Below are 10383 nucleotides of genomic sequence, written 5' to 3' on the forward strand. Positions count from 1 at the left end.
TCTTTCATTAGTTAACAGCACTTAACACTTATGTAGCAATTTCCATCCTCTGTGACAAGCTTATTAATCAATGCAACACCTCTGAAAGGAGCATTGCTATGTATTCCTATTAGAGTATGAAACTTAAATTGTATGGATGTGCTCTGAAGTGTTGGTCAATAGCTGAAGAAACCTGGGTTTTGAGTTTGGAAGTCTGTGGTTTCTGTCCCATGATTAGGTCAGACTCCTTTGACACACAGACCCCTTTATGTGTTTAATAGATCAAGTGCTGCTAGGTTTAGAGCCACACATCAAGTGTGGCCATACTCTAACTTTGAAATGTGGCGATAACACAACCATTTTTTATAATTGCTGCCTAGAGGACCTGAGATGGGGATACAGCATGCTACTGCAGTTTGCTCTTTGCAGCTTTTTAAGACTTGCAGGAGCTAGAAGGTGTGTTCCAGTGCACAGTAAATAGGGTTGTGCTAAATGACCCCTGCCTTTTTTCATGCAAATAGGTGTGACAGCGTTGGGTTAACCAAGAAGTCAGTCCTGACTTGGTGATGATAATCTTGTCTAGAGTGAAATCCATTGAGTTCCCTCACCTCTTTTCTGTGCCTGCTATTGTAGGACACTAATGTACTGCTGATCTGCTCTCCTTGCAGTCAAGAAAGTGTCAGATGACAGTGCTTTCTGCCTGCTACATCCCAGGAAAAAAATGTATATTCTGTCCAATAAGCTTGGTTTGGGAAATGAGTTTTGTACACTGTTACCAGGTCTGCAGAAGCCACCAGGCAAGTGCAGTGAAAAAGGCTTCTATAAAGGGTATAATGAAAGACAAACCATTTCAGCTGGTGACTAGAGGCATATCAATAAAGATCACCTCCTGCATATATCAAGTGATTGATAGCAAGTTTGAAAGCTTTTTCAGTTCCCTGGTAGTGCCACCCAACTACAATAAAACACATGGATTTCTCTGCTACCCTTGCAGATAAACCTCCCTCATGCTGCATGTAAGAGCTTGAAGAATAAAAAAAAGGTACAGGGAGTTATTACTTTTAAGTAGCTCAGTCCATTGCTTTTAAGGGTGACAATATCTAAACTATAGCAGGAGGGGAACTGTTAAACATCTTGTTTGCTCTGTTGGTAGGCAGGCTCAGACTTTGTCAGCAGTCTGATGTAAATCAGCCTACTTGAAGGTAACAGCCCAAGATGTGCCCTGTGAGCCAGGAGAGGAGCTTTTGGGATGCCAAGAGGGGAGATTTCAGACTAGAACAGCCACCTGAAAATTCACACCTCTCTGGCAAGCTCAGCACGTGTAGTCCCTGTGCTTGGTAGCTCAACGGGGCAGACCAGGGCCATGGGCCAAACAGCAACGGCTCCCCCATACCTGCCTGCAAGGCGTAGGCTGCCATCCCATTCTCACTGCCTGTCTCCTTGATAGCTACGTTGGTGGTATTGCTGGTACATGGTTTGGCGTGGAGGCTTGTAGCTGCTTCTCTCCCTTGTGGATGCTGACTCTGACCCCTCAGCGCAACTGGTGCTTGGTCTTGTGCAGTTAATAGGAATCAATCGTTCCTGTTGAAAAGGACGCTGTGTTTTGAGGATTTGTGCATCCAGACGTGAAATATTCATAGCTAAAAGCTATGGAAGCATTATATGAGTTTTTATGGCTAAATCTGTATCTGTTTCAGTGCCTTATGCTCATGGAAGTCTTGTGTCAGCTGTCAGGAGCCCACAAACCTTGGGAGAAGTCAAGGGGCTTCTGGGAAACTCTTACTGAGAGAAATTTTATACTTAGATGCTGTTCCTTCTCACCAGAGAAGGAAATCCAGGTTTATGAGACTCCAGGATCTAGGAAATCACCTTGAAAATACCAAGGTTGGTTGATCTGCTTCATCCACACACAGCCTGTTTAGCAATTGGTTCCACCTACAAGGCTTGGGTTTGGATGTGGGTCCAAATATCCCGTAATTTAAAGGCAAGATCTTTATCCTGCTGATGTCAATGTGGTTTCTGTCACTGGCTTAACTGGGTAAGGGTCTACACTGTGTTCTAAACCAGAGTTTTAGTTTGACCTATATGTAAAGTAAAGATGGGTATTAACTTGGAAGTCTGAATTTCTAGAAGTCTCTCTCTCTCAGTAATTCTTATTAAATTCACTACTCCAGCATAATGTAGCTTTCTGTTCTAATCATAGCACTGCTGTACTTGGGCATGGCACATCAAAGGTGTTACCTTGCTCTCGTAGCAGAATCTTCCTTAGGTTTGCTCACTCAAGGGACCCACGCCAGACTTCCCCAGTTCTATGCACAGGCCAGATTTTCAGCTCCCTTTTAATCTTTGGCAATTTGAATTTATATGGAAAACTTACAGGTGACAGTCTGGCTATGTTGAGACAAGAAGGATAGAAACCATGTCAGAATAGTCCCTGAAAGTCCTACGATGTGCTTAAAGCATTTCAAGAGAACCCTTGATCCAAAGTATCAAAGGGTTACAGTAAGATGAAGAAGAATTAAAACTGATGGTGTGCCAGAAAGCACGTGCAGCACAAGGTCATTACTCACCCTCGTTAAAGCAGTCTCAGTACTGTGGCCTGATCTGAAGCTTAATTGAAAAGTTTCAAATGATGCATTATAACGAAGACAAGACAGCCACTGCCCATTCCACGACCTCTGCTAAAAAAGGCAGATCAGTAATAGGGCAGAAATCTAAGCAATTGCTTGAGGATAATCAAGGCCTAATGAGGTATCCACTTCAGTCCTTCAAAGGTGGAGGAACCTCACCCTGACGCTGGAGAGAAAGCAAAGACTGATATGAGCAGGTTCCTGCATCCAGGGAACGGGCCACCTGACCAGGGTAGTCAAGGGCCTTGGCAGTGGAGGGAATACAAAAGCCAACACATATCTGTAACATGGGTTTTGAGTTGTACAAAATGTTAGTGCTGTGGCCTAGGACAGCCTCCACTCAGTTGCTGCCTTTTGCAATCATTTTCCGTTACCCCAGACCTTGACTCTTAGTGTTCGTAAGGAGCCTATCAGGTCTGAATCGTTAGTTGTGTTAGGAACCAAGACAGTGGCAATAGGAGATAGTTGACTGTCGATGTTATCAATTTTCCCTAAAAATCCACAAAAAAACCAAAACCCGTTGATGTTCCACTTGAATGTGATAATAAATTGCAAGTCACAATTACCCAAAGAAATCAGGTATCTCCTTGGCATCTTCCTCTTTTTTTTTTTTTTTTTTTTTTTTTTTTGTTCTATTATCTGTTCTAGCAGAGAGGTCAGTGCCTGTATCCACACAATTATCTCCACATCCACCTGCCAAACTGTGGAAGCTGCTCTTCCTGGGCTACTGCTTGGGCAGCTGTATTGAAGGGTTTGCATGTGCCCCTGCTTGATGAGCAGTTACAGTGTGGAATCACCTTTCAGTCTGTGGAAGCCAAATGGTTTTTCATCTTTTTGAAATAGTCAGCTCACCCATTTTAACCGGTATCTGCAGGCTGTCCTTTTGTCAGGAGAGGGTGTCCCTACAGATTTGTATCTGCTTGCTGACCAGGTTTGCTTGCTGTTCCTAATCTCTCCTGTTCTGATAAGATCTCCCTTCTGTCTTGAGATACACTAGCCATGGGAAGCTAGACCAGACAAAAACATTTTATAGGGTTTCGAGTTCAGTGACAGAGTACAGCCTTCAGATGGACTTGCTTAAAGGCATCGTGAGCAATGACAAGTTACAAAAATTGTTGAGCACTGTGGGACGTTTTCTTTGGCCTTCAAGTTCCTCCCTGATTTTAAGTACAGTTAAAAATCGAAGTACCTGCTTTCTTTGCTATGATTCCTACTTCAATTATCTTCTGCTTTTTCATGTAATTTCCTTCAACTTGAAACACAGAGACTCAAAAAGGATGCAAATATAAAGGAAAAGTTATAGTGAAATAACTAAAACCCCATTTATGCAGCTCTTTGGGTAGCTGTCTTGAAGACCATGAGAGGTGCAACTGGCTTCACTGGGACACCCTTGGGTTTAGTATTAAACCATGTGTTTTGCTGAAGTAAGACCTTTAATATATGACATATGGCATCAGCTCTACAAAATATTACTGGTTGGCAGACAGCCCTGCTTCTGTCTGTTGCTTGCAAATTAATACTGTACGTCTGTGTGGGTAAATAGGTTGTCATCACCAGTGCCTGTGGTCACTGCAGGCTGCACCCACAAGCCTAAGGATTTTGCGTCTGTACTTTCCTCAAGAGGGATTTGTGTATTAAACTGCTGGTGCTGTACCTATGAAAGCAGTGACTGAGCAGTCCTGCCCAGGGAGGAACCAGTGCCACTGTGTTTTCAGGTCTCTGAGGAGCTCTGGGACATCACAGGAGGACGGGGCACTGCCAGCTGCTGCATGAGAGCTGCCATGGTGGCTGGCTGGGCTCTGCATGAGCTGGAGCCTGCCACAGCGTCAGCAGGGCATGCAGTGAAAAATAGGCTGCCTGCACCAGCCCGAAGGTACAGTGTCTAGAGGCATTTCTTGATATATTGTTTCTTGTTAAGAATCATTGATTGATTTAGCTAGTTACAGGGCTTTTTTACTTATCTTCCATGTTAATATGGACAAAATGCAGATGGAGGGATGTCTAGCATGTCTCAGGAACAGGTACCAATCTGCTCTTCTCAGGTGTCTACAAACCTCAGCTAGAGCTGATCTTTTTGATTCAAGGTTGTATTTTTTGCATCTGTTGTGGGCAGTACAATTGCCCACACTTTTCCTGGATTGTTGCAGCATTCAGACAGCTCACTGGGTCTGCTTGCTCACCTTACAGTATCTTGAGCTAGGGAAAGTTAAGGCCAGCCTTAATTTGTCTGTTCTACAGGTGGTGTGTGCATGTGGTGTGGGTGTGATGGACCATGAGCCATGGATTGGCCACTACTGGCTATGAAGGATAAGAAAAACTTCCAAAGAACTTAAGTCTGCTGTGGGGTGGGCTGGGGGAAGGAGAAAGAGCGGCCAGTGAGGAGATGTACTACCTATATGCAATCCACTAGCTTTGCTGAGTTTTAAGTAACGAAAAGGGAAAAAAAACCTCTGACATTTTTTACAAAAATGTACATCCTAGAATCCATGTGGCAAAAAATAGGGCAGTTGAGTTATCAGTAGCTGATGAGAATATGAGAAAAGTAATTATTGTGTAGTCCTATTAATGAAATTGTACTGCAGCTCAAAAGAAAAAAAAGGAAAAGTCACCAAAGAGAGCCTGGTGAGTTACTTTCAGGGAAAAAATAGCTTCCATTATATGAATAGAAATACCAGCTTGTTAGCTTAGCAGAGAGCTCTGGACACTTACAGAAATTCAAAACATTTCCATATATCCCAGTCCAGGATGGAATTAAAGTGTTGTAAAGCTTCCCTGGAAGCCAACATTTATCTAATATGTAAGCATATTTAGATTTCATTTTGAAATGGTTGTTAAAGGCTATCCTTTGGCTGCACTCTATCCTTCCTTCTAACTATTTTTTTGAATTGTTGAACTCTGAGATTTTTATGCTAAGAAAAATGTACTTTCAGAACCAGAAATGCCTGAATGACCAGTTACAGCATGTACTAACCCTGAGAGATATCCATTGAATCTGCTCTCCTCCTCCAATTTACTTGCTGTTTTTCCAATCATGCCTTGCATTAATGTTCTACACTTAGCTAAACTGTGTGTTGTATTTTAGATCTGTTTTTGTTTTGTCTAAAATATTTCCAAATTGGCATTAAGTATTCAAGATGTAATCTCTGTAGCAGGAAACTAGTTATCAGATTCATATAAAATAACTGGGCAATAGAAATAACTCTGAGCAGAATGCATTTTTTTTCTTAGAATTAATTTAGAGGGAATTTAATGCCTGTGAAAGGTGCTGGATTGCAACATCAGAGAACTGAAGCTATTATTTAACCACAGAGCGGTTACAGGATGGGAGATGGCTTTACAAGATTCCCCATGAGGGCTGACAAAATATTTGTCTCAGGTTTGGTGCCTTTCATCTAGCTGGAACAACCAAGCTTTCATTTCTCAGTAACAGTCAGTCTCAGGTTGTTAGCTTTCACCTGGGTGACAGAGAGAGCCCTTCCGTAAAAAAGAGGGTGTGGGGAGTGTTTGCTTTTGTGATTACTGGCTAACGTTTATAATGTGGTTAAACCTAAAACCATAGATTTACTACAGCTGAGTTGGCACATCGCTGTAAGGCACAGTCCTGGGTCAGAAATTCAAAGCACACAGCATGTCCATGCTGTCCACACCACAGAGAGAGGTAGAGCTGGAACAGAAGGAAGGGGCAGATGCTGTGACCTGCACCCCACCACACGCTCTGCCACCACCCTTGCGATGCCCCTGGGCATGGCACTGCTGTGCTCGGATCCCTTCAGAGGCCCATCTTTTGCTTTCTGTTGCCACCTGTTTCTCAGAGGAAGGATGAGAGTGGTAGGCTGTAAGATGCCGTTATTGGACCTTTACCAGGTCCAGGATCTGGTTCTCATCTTTTCCTTTTTTCTTCTCTGATGTTTCCAGAATACTCATCTCTGAAGGCCACGTATGGTCTGCATGCTTTCAGTCTCAGGTCTCAGTAGTAAGGTTCCTATCAGACAGGTACAGACAGTGTGCCAACTGGTAGTCTTGCTAGCTGCAGAAGACACTGAAAAGCATTTTTCATGATACATGTTAAACTTCAATTTATATTTGCTGCTTAGTTAAATTAATATGTTTGGTGGTGATGTTTTTTACTGACTTCATGAGGAGGAGGAGAAGCGAGTAGCCTCAGGGTAGTTTTTACTAATTTCTTTCAAAGGGAGAGACTTTCACAGTACTGCCTGTGTCCCTGAGACCTCATCAGGAAATAAAATCAACCTCTGTTTTGCGTGTGCCTGGTCTCACAGGAGCAGGGTGGCGTGCCCACGTGGGATGCCCAGCAGGCTGTCCACGGCAGCTCTGCTGCTCTCGTGGCAAGGCCAGCAGAAATACAACTGTAACTGAATAGATCAATAGGCTTGTTACTGTAATGCAAAGTTGACTTATGGACAAGCCCACTAGGAACCAGTTAAAAGTTTTTTCCTCTGAAGCCACATTCTTCTACTGGTTGTGGTATGTTGGAAAAAGGCTGCATTCCCTCACACTGGAATTTCCTGTATTAGCACTACACAGGAGTGGATTTATTTTGTAGTCCTTGAGATTTCTGAGCTTCATGGATTTCACAGCTTTTACGCACCATGAAACAAAGATCTGGTTTCTACTGAGGCATTGTAGAAAGGATGAGCATCTGCTGACTCTGGTCTTCCAAAGATTGATGCCCTCCAAAACCAGAGGTGAACCAGTCTGGGATTATCTCACTGAAGACTGAGGTATTAGTGACACAGCTCTCATATAGTTTATGTATGCTTTTTGCACTGATTTTTGAAGCTAAATTAAATGTTTCCTTGTTTTATGTCAATTTGCACCCTAATGTACTGCTGAGGGAGCTCATGTTGCTTCTGTTGTATCGGGAATATGGTGGTTACAGTCTGTAAAATGCTAAACTAGGCCAGGGCACGAGCATCCTGCTCCAATATCTCCCGCCCTAAGCAAGTTTGTCATCCTCTGGGCTGTTGGTCTCAGTACCACAAAGGCACTGTTACAGGTTCGTTTTGTGTTGCGGGCTATCTAGAGAGGCCTGCAGACTCCTCCTCTTTTCTCAGACTCATCTGACTCCAGCCCAGCTGTGGTATTCCCACTTCTTAACTTAATCAAAATTGCTTTTCAGATATCCAACCCCAAAATTTACAGCTTCATTGAAATGGAGGCAGGTTATGTAAGACTTTCTGCATAGAAATGTGTAATATATTATACTATATAGAGTTTTGCAGAAAAGTGGAAAATATCTGTTTGGTTTTGGAAATACATTATAGAGTTATTCAGATCCAACTTTTTCATTATTCTACTAATGTCTTCCTGATCTGCAAGTTTTTAAAAGCTACATTATTGGTTTAGGATTTTTTTTAATCTGAAGTAAGGATACTTTCCACCTTAATTGCATGCTAATTAACATTTTGCTTTATGGAGGATTGATATTATACAAACTGTATAATAGTCCTATCCCAGCCACCTCTCTCCCATACCTGAAGCCCAAAAGACCTGTTTTCTTTATTCCCAAGGTGACTGCTGTGCTTCCCAGCAGGCCAACACAAATTTTCAGACATGTCATAGAGCTCCACAAATAGCCAGTCAAACCTCCCCCACCCAAACTTTCCTGACGGGGTCTTTCTTTTCTATCCTTACATTCTTTTTTATTAAATTTGCCTCAGTAATCAACATGTCCCAAACCTGTGGAGTGTCTTAGGTGGGAAATTTCATCAGCTGCACCTTAGAGGAGCACTGCTGTCATGTCCCTGCTGCAGCTCTCGCTTGCCTGTGCAAGGGGATGTCAGAGCACTGGCTGATTTCTTCTTTCCCAAGCAATAATTTAATTTGCAAAATGTTGTGGGTTTTTTTCTAAAATGTGTGAACTTTCCTTATTCCGTGTTCTTGAAACATGAATTAATGCTCTGTTTTCATCTGAATAGCCGCGGTATGTATTCTGCCTTTGCACACAAGCCTTCAAAGCTGTGTGGCAGGGATGGTATGAGAACACATCACCGCTAAGGCAATGAACTTAAATTTTCTGTGAGTCCCATTGATAAGAAGTTAGCAGTGGTCCTTGCCAGTCACACCCTTATTGGTGCTCAGCTAATGGCCAAGCCACCAGACTTAGGTGGACGTGTCTTGAAGCACTACTTTGATTACTGAAAACTCACTGATAGAAGGAGAACACTAGAAATCAGCTGAACCATGGTGCACCCTTCCCTACAGATACAGAGTCAGGCCACATACTGTGCGCTTGGGCAGTGTGCTGGTGAGGTCCCACTACATAAATACAAACAGAACCACAGTAAAGTTTGTAATTTTCATTTAATTCTTAGTTCTTCCTCTCCAAACTTAATTCTTATCATTCGTATTTGAAACCATCTGGCCTTTAAGTCAAGAGTTAGTATTGCTCTGTGCAGTATCAAGGCCAAGCTCTGGTTTGAACTACCTGTTTAAAATTCCCCTTGTTTTAAAATCTTGGCTGAATAGTTTTAATCACTTCTTGTTGTGAGCTGTGGTGCTGTACAGTGGGCTGCACATCACTGAGAAGCTTCAGTCTAGAGGTAGTTGCACTTCAGTGCCAAGGGAAATAATAACTGGATGGATGGAAAGCGTCTGGGATTGATGTGGTTTAAAGGTGCTGTTCGTGCAAGCTATTATCAAGGAAGGAGTTAGGGAAGAGATCCACTCTTAAAATGCAGGTGCTCTCATGCTTTCTCTGACAGATGTGTTCCAACAGTGTTTTGAATTCTGTTTAAAATTTGAAAGAGCTAAACCTTCAGGCTCTTCTCTTCCTTTCTTAAATTCATTTCCCTGTTTAGATGAAAAAGAAACATTTTGCAACTTACTTTAAACTTCCTTCAAAAGAACTTCTGGAAAAGGAACGTTCATGTGAAGCACGTAAGCTGTAAACGAATGTTAAGCGTAGCAGACAGTGATTTTAAATGTGCTAATGGACAGACATTAGACTGTAGAAATTTACCTAAGAGAAAACCTTGGATGTGGAGGGACTGAGAGGAAGGGATAAAACCCCAGCGAATGAACCAAATGATAGAAAAGTGTTACCAGAGTAAAGAGCTGTACATGCGAAACAAATACTGAAATGGGGAAATAGCATCAGCCAAAGATAATGAAAGATAGAGAACATTTCGGTTAAATAACTGATGCAGGAGTATGTACAAACACCCTGTACCAATCTCCATCTCTTTTTCTCTCTCCCCCCTTACTTTGGCATTTTTTTCCCCTGCTGCTGATGGTAGCTTAACAGAGTTAACAGCATTAATGGGCAAAGCTCCTTCCATCTAAATGTGCAACAGACTTTTTTACAGTGCTCTGTCAGATGTTTTCAGGTATGTATTTGGCTCAAGATTTCCAACAAACTGTTTTCCTCAGATAATTTTTGATTAATTTTCTTAGGCCTCCTGGCTGGTAGTTACTTTCTCTGGCTGTGTGGAAGCAGCAAAGCAATTGGGTTGAGGTTTGCATGATTTGTGAATAGGAAGGGGGGAGGAAAAAAAAAAAAAGTAGTCAAAAAAAATACCCCCACAGGAAATAAATAATGGGCAATATGTTTCCTTTTGAACTTTTTCAAATCAACCTCTGGAAAAGGTGTCATAAAGCCCCCAGAAATGAGTAACAGCACAGGGACAAAGAAAACTCTGTTACAGATGTCCCTGCAAGTCTATGAGCAAATTGTTTTTTTCTAAATAACTCCAGAACATTACATGGCCTTAACAAGTTTCCCAGGACAGGAACTCCTAGTTTATTACTTGCT

Source organism: Falco rusticolus, chromosome 11 (assembly GCF_015220075.1).
Source record: "Falco rusticolus isolate bFalRus1 chromosome 11, bFalRus1.pri, whole genome shotgun sequence".
NCBI classification, from domain to species: Eukaryota; Metazoa; Chordata; class Aves; order Falconiformes; family Falconidae; genus Falco; species Falco rusticolus.